At 49.6% G+C, this 11,589-nt stretch overlaps 1 protein-coding gene across 1 annotated transcript in view; it reads right to left on the bottom strand.

Annotated features, from left to right (window-relative positions):
• Positions 1 to 122, bottom strand: part of TYRO3 (TYRO3 protein tyrosine kinase) — a 22,812-nt gene extending 22,690 nt beyond the window's left edge. Inside the window, exon 1 of the mRNA XM_010369054.1 lies at positions 1 to 122. This exon is cut by the window's left edge and continues 267 nt beyond it. The gene's annotated coding sequence lies outside the window, so the exon portion shown is untranslated.
• Between the last annotated feature and the right edge of the window lie 11,467 nt (positions 123 to 11,589).

Below are 11,589 nucleotides of genomic sequence, written 5' to 3'. Positions count from 1 at the left end.
CTCCGAGACCCGCTCCCGCCTCCGGCCACGGTCGCCGCCGTCAGCAGCGCGGGGTCCCCGGGGCCGCTCCCGGGCCACCGCGCTCCTTCCACTGCCGTCGCCGCCGTCGCCGCCGCTGATTCATGTTCTTCTCGGAGCCGCCGCCTCCTCCCGGCCCGCCCGCAGCCCGAGCCCGCACCGCCCCCCCGCGGAGCCCCGGCGGCCGGCTCAGAGCGCAACCCCGGCCAGCGCCGCAGACGCCCGCGGCCCCGCCGGCACCCCGGCCCCGGCCGCCTGCTGGCCGAACCTGAGGATCCGGCTCGGCCTCCTGGATGGGCTCCCCGGCCATGCCCCTCCTTTCCCTAAACGCGCTCCAGCATCTTTTCTAACCCAGCACTCCAGAGCTTTCCCTCAGAACCCCGCTGGCAGCCCCCACCACACCCCAACTCTTGTTCGGACTCTGATCCCAGAATCCAGCACCCCCCTCTCAGGACTTAGAGAACCTCAACCCCTAGACACTCCCATCCATCTGATCTCCCGAAACTGCCGTGACCCGGGGCTCCCCCAACAGGATCTGCTAGCATCCCTTGTGCCTCCCTTTCGTTGAGCCGTTCACCCAAAATCCCCATATTCATGTCCTATTGCCATGCCTTTATCTCCAAGTCCCTCCTACCTGAAAAATGCCCATTTTCTCCAGCCCCACTTGCCGTATGTTTTCCAACTTGGGTCTTGAGTTTCCCAAGATCTTGGTAATCCTCAGGTTTTGCCTAATATATATCCCCACCACTACACTACACAGGCCAAAGCCCAATTGCCCATATCTTTTTGGGCTGTCATTTTTCCTAGTTGCTTCCCCTGCTTCTACCCCTTTTCCCAGGACCTGGTGTGAAAGTTGGCTGTGTCGTCACACTGTCCAGTCAAATATTAGCTATTATTAGTAGAGCACTTTGCACACAGTAGGCTTTCCATAAATAAATAGGCAGATGCCTGTTAATTGAATGAAGAATTGCTTCAGAACCTGCCCCACAACTAGTAATCACGGGGGTGGCCTTGCCCACAGATATCCTGCCAGGCACATGCAGAGCTGGTTCCAAACCAAGCCTGCCAAGTGTGCTCCTCCCCTTGCCCTTCCCTCCAGGGGGAAGTCCACCCCACACCCCCTCCAGAGGTTCTGGGTGGAGAGCCACTCAACTCCAGTTGCCGCAGGCTCACTGGATCTTTTCAGGGATTCTCCTGAGCAGCAGGGGCCTGCCTCTTCTTCCACTTGGCCCCAGCAGTGCTTGTTTATTAATTACACTAAAGATAACAACAGCAGTGCTGGCAGCAGCCTGAGACCCAGCTGGGGGCGCCCCCAGGCGGCAGCAGGAGGAGAGACTCATGAGGCACTGTCAAGACATGGATGGCAGGGGCCAGACATCTGTCTGTTTCACTGAGCTCTCTGCCAATTTTCTTCCTTCTCCTCCTCCTCCTCCTCCTCCTCCTCCTCCTCCTCCTCCTCCTCCTCCTCCTCTTCTTCTTTCCTTCTTCCTCTTCCTCCTCTTCCTCTTCTCTATCTTCTTCTCTATCTCCTTCTCCTCCTCCTTCTTCTTCCCTCTCCCTCTTTCTCCTCTTCCTCTTCTTCTTCTCTTCTTCCTCTTCCTCTTCTTCTTCTTCTCTTTCTCCTTTTTTTTTTCAGACGAAGTTTCACTCTTGTCGTCCAGGCTGGAGTGCAATGGCACAATCTTGGTTCACTGCAACCTCAGCCTCATGGGTTCAAGCAATTCTCCTGCCACAGCCTCATTAGTAGCTGGGATTACAGGTGCCCACCACCACGTTCGGCTCATTTTTGTATTATTAGTAGAGACAGGGTTTCACCACGTTGGCCAGGCTGGTCTCAAACTCCTAACCTTAGGTAATCCGCCCACCTCGGCATCCCAAAATACTGGGATTACAGGTGTGAGCCACTGTGCCTGGCCTCTCTGCCAATTTTCTTGAGCACTGTGGGTCAGCTTCAGGACCCTTTCCCAAAGGAAAAGTCTTGTTGCTTTCCAGAATCCACAGTTTCTGAGTTTGGGCTGAGACAGGGCAGGCACACAATAGCCTGGGGCCGAAGGCAGAACTGCCGAGGCTGCTCTTGGGCAATTGTCACTCTCCCCCACCTTTTCTCTGAGGGGGACTTCAAGTTTTCAGTGAAGGGGAGCCTCCTCCTCTTGATTCCGGCTGACATTAGTAAGATTCATTCTAGAGGATGTTGGACCCAGAGCCCAACCCAGCCTTTTACTTCCTTATCTCTCTTCATTCCCTCCCCACCATTTCCTGAGCTGACAGGGAGTCCCACCCTAAAGGCCATCCTTTTCTACTGGTCAAAATGGGCTTCTCAGACATGTGATGGATGCCACTTATAGCCTTGACAAACTTCCCACCTCAGCTGCCAGCCTGAGATACATCACTGTCACAGGGGCAGCACACTGTGTGGGACAAGGGGCCCTGAGCTCCTGCTTTCCCTACCCCTAATTCTAAATCTCTCTCAATTCATAGTATTTCTTCTTTTTTTTTTTTTTTTCTTTTTTTTTTTGAGATGGAGTCCCACTTTGTCACCCAGGCTGGAGTGCAATGGTGCGATCTCGGCTCACTGCAACCTCTGCCTCCCAAAGTGCTGGGATTACAGGCATGAGCCACCGTGCCCGGTCGTAGTATTTCTACTCACAGGGGCAGAGAGGAGGCCGGGAGCTGTGACTCACACCTGTAATCCCAGCACTTTGGGAGGCCTAGGTGGGCAGATCACGAGATCAGGAGTTCAAGACCAGCCTGTCCAGCATGGTGAAACCCCATCTCTACTAAAAATACAAAAATAGCTGGGCGGGGTGGCAGGTGCCTGTAATCCCAGCTACTCAGGAGGCTGAGGCAGGAGAACCACTTGAACCTGGGAGACGGAGGTTGCAGTGAGCTGAGATCGTGCCATTGCACTCCAGCCTGGGCAACAGAGCAAGACTCCATCTCAAAAAGAAAAAAAAAAAAGGGCAGAGAGGAGTTGGGGGGGAGGGGTCCTGGTCTTCTGACTTTTCAGCTTCTACAAAGATTTTACTTCCTGAGCCCTTATAACCCATTCTCCTTGCTTATCTCCCCCACCTTTCTCTCTATGGACACAGTACAAGAATGTGCTTCTAAGGGTATGTGAGCAGGTGTGATTTTGTGGAAGAGATGTGTAGGTGGATGAGAGGGTGTGCATTGTGATGTATGAGGGAGGGTGTGCATTTGTGCAAATTCTAAATGTGACTGACGCTTTGTGGGCGGATGGGGAGAAAGTGTGTGTGTGTGGGTGTAGAGGTATGTGTGTGTCTGTGTGTGACTGGAGGAGGTTGGCTGCCTGTGCAAATGCATGCCTGCAAAAGCTCTTCTTCTTCCATAAATGCATTGTTTGGGAGGAAACTAATCAAATCAACAGGAAATGTTTTTGACCTAATGCAGGAGTAGCTGTCCCAGGAGTTCCTGTCCTTATAACAGAACCAGAGGCGGCTGTACTCTATTCCAGAGGAGTAAGAAGGGGCTGCAGGGGTGGAGGAAGGTTGAGTGAGAGGAAGGGCCAGTGGCAGCCCCTTATTATGGATGGGACTAGGTTGGGCCCGGCATCTCACTAATCTAGTAAAATAAGTCTCTGTCCATTCTCAGCCTTTTATGACCCAGGACTGCTCAAGGAGGCCAAGGATCCAGAGAAGATGAAGACAAACCTCAAGATAAAAACCACTGTCCACAGAAGCAGGGCACTCTGCTACCAACTTCCAGCACTCTCAAGAAGCACCTGTTTCAGCTTTTTCAGAGTTAAGGCCTTCTCCCCCACCCTTAGTGTGGGGGAAACAAGAGGAAACCATGGTGAGCTGCAGGGTCATGGCAGGCTCACTGGTCATGTAACCAAATACCTGTTCTTTCCCAACTACTGGCTCAAGAGGTGAGAGTTGCCCTGGCATGGTGGTGCCCACCTGTAATCACAGCACTTTGGGAGGCTGAGGCGGGCAGATCACCTGAGGTCAGGAGTTCAAGACTGGCCTGGCCAACATGGTGAAACCCTGTCTCTACCAAAAATACAAAAATTAGCCAGGTGTGGTGGTGCATGCCCGTAGTCCCAACTACGTGGGACACTGAAGTGGGAGGATCACTTGAGCCCGGGAGGCAGAGGCTGTAGTGAGCTGAGATGGTGCCACTGTACTCCAACCTGGGTGACAGAGCGAGATCTTGTCTCAAAAAAAAAAAAAAGAGGTGAGAGTGGGCAAGTTCCACTCAAGGGATGGGGCAAGCCACAGACTGTGTTCCTCACCTTTAGAGAAACCTCTGGGACTGGTAGAAACATTACCTATAGGTGTAATTTGACATTTGCTGAGAACTGTTGCTGTCCCTGTCAAACACCCACTGCCTGAAATTTCTAAGCCAGAAACAACGCAACTTCTTGCCCCATGGAAGATGACACAGAAACGTAAATTCCTAAGAGGACCACGCTTTGAATTTCAGGCACAGGGAAAATTTCAAAGGATCAGATTTCCCTCCAAAAGCAGATTTAGGAAGCAGTAGAGCAATAAGGTTGGGGTTTCTGAAAGGGCAGATAGGTCCAAACAGGGAAGAAAAACTTTCATCTTCAAAATTTCACCTAAGGATGGCCGTGGGAGGAAGAGTTTTGTGTGTGTATGTGCACGTGTGTATGTGTGTGTGCCTGTGTGTATGCATGTGTGCATCCGTGTGTATGTATATGTGTATGCATGCCTGCATCTGTTTGTATATGTGTATGCATGTGCGTCTATGTATGTATGCTTGTGTGTGTGCCTGTACGTGCGTATGTGTTAATGCCTTGTATCTGGCTGGCTGTCTTTCTCTATTTGACCCTCTTTAACTGTAGCCTGGTCGGTGAGGCTTTTCTAGCTCTATTTTCTTATTGTATGTATGTATGTATGTATGTATGTATGTATGTATGTATTTGTTGAGACAGTCTCACTCTGTTGTCCAGGCTGGAGTGCAGTGGCACGATCTCAGCTCACTGCAACCTCTGCCTCCTGAGCTCAAGTGATTCTCCTGCCTCAGCCTCCTGAGTAGCTAGGATTACAGGCACGCACCACCACACCCGGCTAATTTTTGTATTTTTAGTAGAGACGGGGTTTCGTCATGTTGGCCAGGCTGGTCTCGAATTCCTGACCTTGTGATCTGCCTGCCTTGACCTCCCAAAGTGTTGGGATTACAGGCGTGAGCCACTGCGCCCAGCCATCTTATTTTGCATTATGGAATATTTCTTTTTCTTTCTTTCTTTTTTAAGATGGAGTCTTGCTCTGTCACCCAGGCTGGAGTGCAGTGGTGTTAGCTCACTACAACCTCAGCCTCCCGGGTTCAAGCGATTCTTCTGCCTCAGCCTCCCGAGTAGCTGGGACTACAGGCACACGCCACCATGCCCAGCTAATTTTTGTATTTTTAGTAGAGATGGGGTTTCACCATATTGGCCAGGCTGAACTCCTGACCTTGTGATCCGCCCGCCTCGGCCTCTCAAAGTGCTGGGATTACAGGCATGAGCCACTGTGCCCAGCGGAATATTTCAAACATACATGCAACTAGAGAGAACAGTATAACCAGTGAATCCCCAGTGTACCTGGCATCCTGCTTCAATGATTATCTTAGTCAATCGTATTTCATTGTCCTAGTTTGTTGTTTTGCTGGAGGTTTTTTTTATCTTCAACTTTTATTCCTAACCACTAGACAACTAGGGATTGCTGAAGTTTTTTGTTTTCTGTTTTTTTTTTCCTTGAGACAGAGTCTCGCTCTGTCACCCAGGCCGGAGGGCAGTGGTGCTATCTCGGCCTACTGCAAGCTCCGCCTCCCGGGTTCACACCATTCTCCTGCCTCAGCCTCCCAAGTAGCTGGGACTACAGGCGCCCATCACCACACCCGGCTAATTTTTTTGTATTTTTAGTAGAGATGGGGTTTCACTGTGTTAGCCAGGATGGTCTTGATCTCCTGACCTTGTGATCCGTCAGCCTCGGCCTCCCAAAGTGCTGCGCTACTTGGGAGGCTGAGGCAGGAGAATCGCCTGAACCCAGGGGGTGGAGGCTGCAGTGAGCTGAGATTGCACCACTTCACTCCAGCCTGGGCGAAAGAGCGATAGTCTGTCTCAAAAAGTAAATAAATAAAATAAAATAGTATTGAATCATAATCCAATGTATAAAAGCCTGTATCTATATAAATAAATTAATGGGGGCCAGGCACAGTGGCTCACATCTATAATCCTAGCACTTTGGGAGACTGACGGGGGTGGATCACCTGAGGTCAGGAGTTTGAGACCAGCCTGGCCATCATGGCGAAACCCCATCTCTACTAAAAATACAAAAAATTGGCTGGGCGTGTTGGTGCGGGCCTGTAATCTCAGCTACTTGGGAGGCTGAGGCAGGAGAATTGCTTGAACCCGAGAGGCAGAGGTTTCAGCAAGCCGAGATCGCACCATTGCACTCCAGCCTGGGTGACAGAGCCAGACTCTGTCTCAAAATAATAATCAATCAATCAATCAATCAATCAATGGGGAACTCAGACCTCTTCCATGCAGAAGAATTACAAATAATGTATGTAGACGTTCCACCCACATGGAGGCAGAGCGCAACTGCACACTCATTGTGATCTGCACATAGTGACTTCCTTCCAAAGAGTACAGTATGAAAAGCAGGGGCGAAACAGTAACTTTACAGTGGAGAAACTTGACAAACATTACCTCGGCCGGTGATTAAGTTTAATAAGGCTGGGCGCGGTGGCTCACGCCTGTAATCCCAGCACTTTGGGAGGCCGAGGCGGGCAGATCACAAGGTCAGGAGATTATAGCCATCCTGGTTAACATGGTGAAACCCTGTTTCTACTAAAAATACAAAAATAAGTTAGCCAAGCGTGGTGGCGGGCACCTGTAGTCCCAGCTACTCGGGAGGCTGAGGCAGGAGAATGGCGTAAACCCAGGAGGCAGAGCTTGCAGTGAGCTGAGATCGCGCCACTGCACTCCAGCCTAGGCGACAGAGCGAGACTCTGTCTCAAAAAAAAAAGAAAAAAGAAAAGAAACAAGACATGAGGGAAATTGAGGAAATGTGAATATAGTGTGGACTTTAGTTGGCAACAATGTATCAATATTTGTCAATAATTTAACAACAGGGCTGGGCACCATGGCTCATGCCTGTAATCCTAGCACTTTGGATCAACTGAGGTCAGGAGTTTGAAAGCAATATAGCCTACACGGTGAAAGCCTGTCTTTACTAAAAATGCTAAAATTAGCCTGACTGGTGGCACATGCCTGTAGTCTCCGCTACTTGGGGTGCTGAGGCACAAGAATCCCTTGAACCTGGGAGGCGGGAGGTTGCCGTGAGCAGAGATCGCGTGACGGCACTCCAGCCTGGGGGATGAAGTGAGACTCTCTCAAAAAATAAAAATAAATAAATAAAATTATAATAACTAACAAAAATATTAATATTAGATGTAAATAAGTGAAAGTGTTTGGGTTAAATGGAAACTTTTTGCAATTTTTCTGTAAATCTAAAACTATTCTAAAATTGTTTATTTTATTTTATTTTATTTTATTTATTTTTTTTTTTTGAGACAGAGTCTTGCTCTGTCGCCCAGGCTGGAGTGCAGTGGCTGGATCTCAGCTCACTGCAAGCTCCACCTCCCGGGTTCACGCCATTCTCCTGCCTCAGCCTCCCGAGTAGCTGGGACTACAGGCGCCCACCACCTCGCCCAGCTAGTTTTTTTGTATTTTTTAGTAGAGATGGGGTTTCACCGTGTTCACCAGGATGGTCTCAATCTCCTGACCTCGTGATCCGCCTGTCTCAGCCTCCCAAAGTGCTGGGATTACAGGCTTGAGCCACCGTGCCCGGCCTGTTTATTTTTCTTTTTTTTTTTTTTTTTTTTTTTTTTTTTTTTTTTTTGAGACGGAGTCTCGCTCTGTCGCCCAGGCTGGAGTGCAGTGGCGCGATCTCAGCTCACTGCAAGCTCCGCCTCCCGGGTTCACGCCATTCTCCTGCCTCAGCCTCCTGAGTAGCTGGGACTACAGGCACCCGCCACCGCGCCCGGCTAATTTTTTGTATTTTTTTTTAGTAGAGACGGGGTTTCACCATGGTCTCCATCTCCTGACCTTGTGATCCGCCCGTCTCGGCCTCCCAAAGTGCTGGGATTACAGGCGTGAGCCACTGTGCCCGGCCCTGTTTATTTTTCAAAAAAAATTATTCTTTTGCCAGGCGCAGTGGCTCACTCCTGTGATCCCAGCACTTTGGGAGGCTGAGGCAGGCGGATCACCTGAGGTCAGGAGTTTGAGACCATCCTGGACAACATGGCGAAACCCCGTCTCTACTGTAAGTACAAAAATTAGCCAGGCATGGTGGTGGGCACCTGTAATATCCACTATTCAGGAGCCTGAGGCAGGAGAATAGCTTGAACCCGGCAGGCAGAAATTGCAGTGAGCTGAGATGGCACCATTGCACTCCAGCCTGGGCGACATGAGCAAGACTTCATCTCGGAAAAAAAAAAAAATATATTCTTTTCAGAGACAAAGTCTCACTCTGTCACTGAGGCTGGGGTGCAGTGGTGCAAACAGCTTGCTGCAGGCTCAAATTCCTGAGGTCAAGTCATTCTCCCGCTGCTGCATCGCTAGGACTATAGGTGTTTGCCACCACACCCAGCTAATTAAAACACTTTTTTTTTTTTTTTTTTTTTGTAGAAACAGGGTCTCTCTATGTTGCCTGGGCTGGTCTTGAATTCCTGGCCACAAGCAATACTCCTGCCTCAGCCTACCAAAGTGCTGAGATTATAGGCATGAACCACCACACCCAGTCTTTGAAAGAATAAAACATAGTCTTACCCAATACAAATTTCATAAATCCTGGCTGGGTGTGGTGGCATGCACCTATGGTCCCAGCTACTCGGGAGGCTGAGGTGGGAGGACCACTTGAGCCTAGGAGGTCAAGGCTGCAGTGAGTCATGACAGCACCACTGCACTCCAGACTCAGTGACAAAGCAAGACCCTATCTCAAAAAAAAAAGTAAATCCTTAATATCATACAAAATCCAGTTTATATTTAGTATCCCCTAACAGTCTCAAAAAACAGTTTCAAAAATGAAGATATAAACAAAGACCACATTTCATATGTAATAGTCTCGGCCCAGAGCAGTGGCTCATGCCTGTAATCCCACCATTTTGGGAGGCTGAGGTGGGCAAATCACTTGAGGTCAGGAGTTTCAGACCAGCCTGACATGGTGAAATCCCGTCTCTACTAAAAATACAAAAATTGCGGGACACAGTGGCTCATGCCTGTAATCCCAGCACTTTGGGAGGCTGAGGCAGGTGGGTCACTAGAGCCCAGGAGTTTGACACCAGACTAAGCGACACAGTGAAACCCCGTCACTACAAAAAATACAAAAATTAGCCAGGCGTGGTTCAGGCCTGTGGTCCCAGCTACTCAGGAGGCTGAGGCAGGAGAATCACTTGAGCTCGGAAAGCAGAGGTTGCAGTGAGCTGAGGTTGCACCATTGCACTCCAGCCTGGGCAACAGAGCAAGACCCTATCTCAAAACAGTAGAAAAGATTCATCAGTAAGTTCATATAATGGCAACCTGATCCATCCATATAAAGTCTTCATCAACCTTTCACCTATTTGTTAAACAGTGACTATTAAAACTACTAGGTCAAAGGTTGATGAAGACTTGATATGGGGCTGGGTGTGTTTTTCAACTTTAGCAGGCACCAAAATCAAGTGGAAGGCTTGTTAAAACAATGCTGGGGTTGGGCATGGTGGCTTATGCCTATAGTCCCAGCATTTTGGGAGGCCGAGGCTGGCAGATCACCTGAGGTCAGGAGTTTGTGACCAGCCTGGCCAACGTGGTCCAACCGTGTCCCTACTAAAAATACAAAAATTAGCTGGGCGTGGTGGCACCATTGCCGTGAGCCATTATCTCATTATTTCATTGCGAACAATGATTTTCTACTATCATACATTCTGCATTTTTGGCTCCAGTTCCTCTCCCTCATCCCACTACCTCCATAACTTCTGACTAGGTCTAGTACTATTTTGGACTTCAAGATGACTAAATCCTAGTAGCCAAAATTTATGGCTGTAGTTGAAGCCAAGAGGATTTGAGGATTATAGATCTGCTACAGTGTTGGACCAGCAGCATCACCTGGAAACTTGGTAGAAATGCAAATTTTGGGGTTCTATTAGAAACCTACTGAATCAGGCCCGGTGCGGTAGCTCATGCCTATAATCCCAGCACTTTAGGAGACTGAGGCAGGTGGATCACCTGTCAGGAGCTCGAGACCAGCCTGGCCAACATGGTGAAACCCCATCTCTGCTAAAAATACAAAAATTAGCTGGGCATGGTGGCAGGCGCCTGTAATCTCAGCTACTCAGGAGGCTGAGGCAGGAGAATCACTTGAACCCAGGAGAAGGAGGTTTCAGTGTGCCAAGATCAAGCTATTGCACTCCAGCCTGGGCAACAAGAGCAAACTCCGTCTTTAAAAAAAAAAGAAGAAGAAAAAGAAAAAAGAAAAACCTACTGAATCAGAAACTCAGAGGTTGAGGCCCAGCAATCTGTTTTGTTTTGTTTGAGGCAAAGTCTGACTCTGTGGCCCAGTCTGGAGTGCAGTGGTTCCATCTTGACTCGCTGCAACCTCCGCCTCCCAGGTTCAAGTGATTCTCCTGGCTCAGCCTCTTGAGTAGCTGGGACTACAGGTGGACACCACCATGCCCGGCTAATTTTTGTATTTTTGGTAGAGATGGAGTTTCACCATGTTGGCCAGGCTGGTCTCGAACTCCTGACCTCAGGTGACCTGCCAGCTTCAGCCTCCCAAAGTACTGGGAGTATAGGCATGTGCCACTGTGCCCGGCCCCAGCAATCTGGTTTAACAAGTCTTCCAGGTGATTCTGGTGCCTGCTAAAGTTGGAAAGCCACTGGACTAACATTGGCTGCCCCATGATGTCCTTCAGTCTAGCAATGATTTACTTAAGGTCCTACTATGTGCATGGCAACATGTTGGGTGCTCAGCATTAGATGCAAAGAACAAGATCTGGTGAAAAGGTAACTGGTGACAGTTGGCAGTTGGCAGTGTGTTCTCAGCATACCACACAACTGGTGCAGGCGGTAAGATTCCAGGTGATTCCAAGGAAAGTTCGGTGAGTAGGCGTGGCTGGCAGAAGTTTTAGAGTCGACGCCAGCTAGGCCTTAAAGAAATATCCTTTGGAGACAGGGGTGACAGGGAAAAGAGGGAGGATTTCCAAGAAGGGAGACTAGGATGAACAAAGGCAAGATTCTGGAGAAGATGATAACCTTGCTAGCAAGAAAGCTTTATTCCCTCTCTTCTCACCACCACTATTTCCGCAGTGCACTCTGGCAGTGTTCTTTCCTTGGGCCTTTTTCATGGTTACCTTCTAGCTCGTCCATAAACACATTCGTCACGTTGGTGTGTGTGTGTGTCCACGTTTCTGTGTGCTGCCGTGGGCGTGGGTGCTGGGATGTAAGATGTGGTAACACTGGCTGGTGAGTGCAGAGGGACGTCTGAGGAACGCTCTGTCCCTGCCAAGGGTGCAGAAGGGGCTGTGCCTGATGTACATCAGAAGGATGTGTGGGCCAGGCGCGGTGGC

The sequence above is a fragment of the Rhinopithecus roxellana genome, chromosome 17, assembly GCF_007565055.1.
Source record: "Rhinopithecus roxellana isolate Shanxi Qingling chromosome 17, ASM756505v1, whole genome shotgun sequence".
Lineage (NCBI taxonomy): Eukaryota > Metazoa > Chordata > Mammalia > Primates > Cercopithecidae > Rhinopithecus > Rhinopithecus roxellana.
This window is presented reverse-complemented; position numbering and strand designations above follow the sequence as displayed.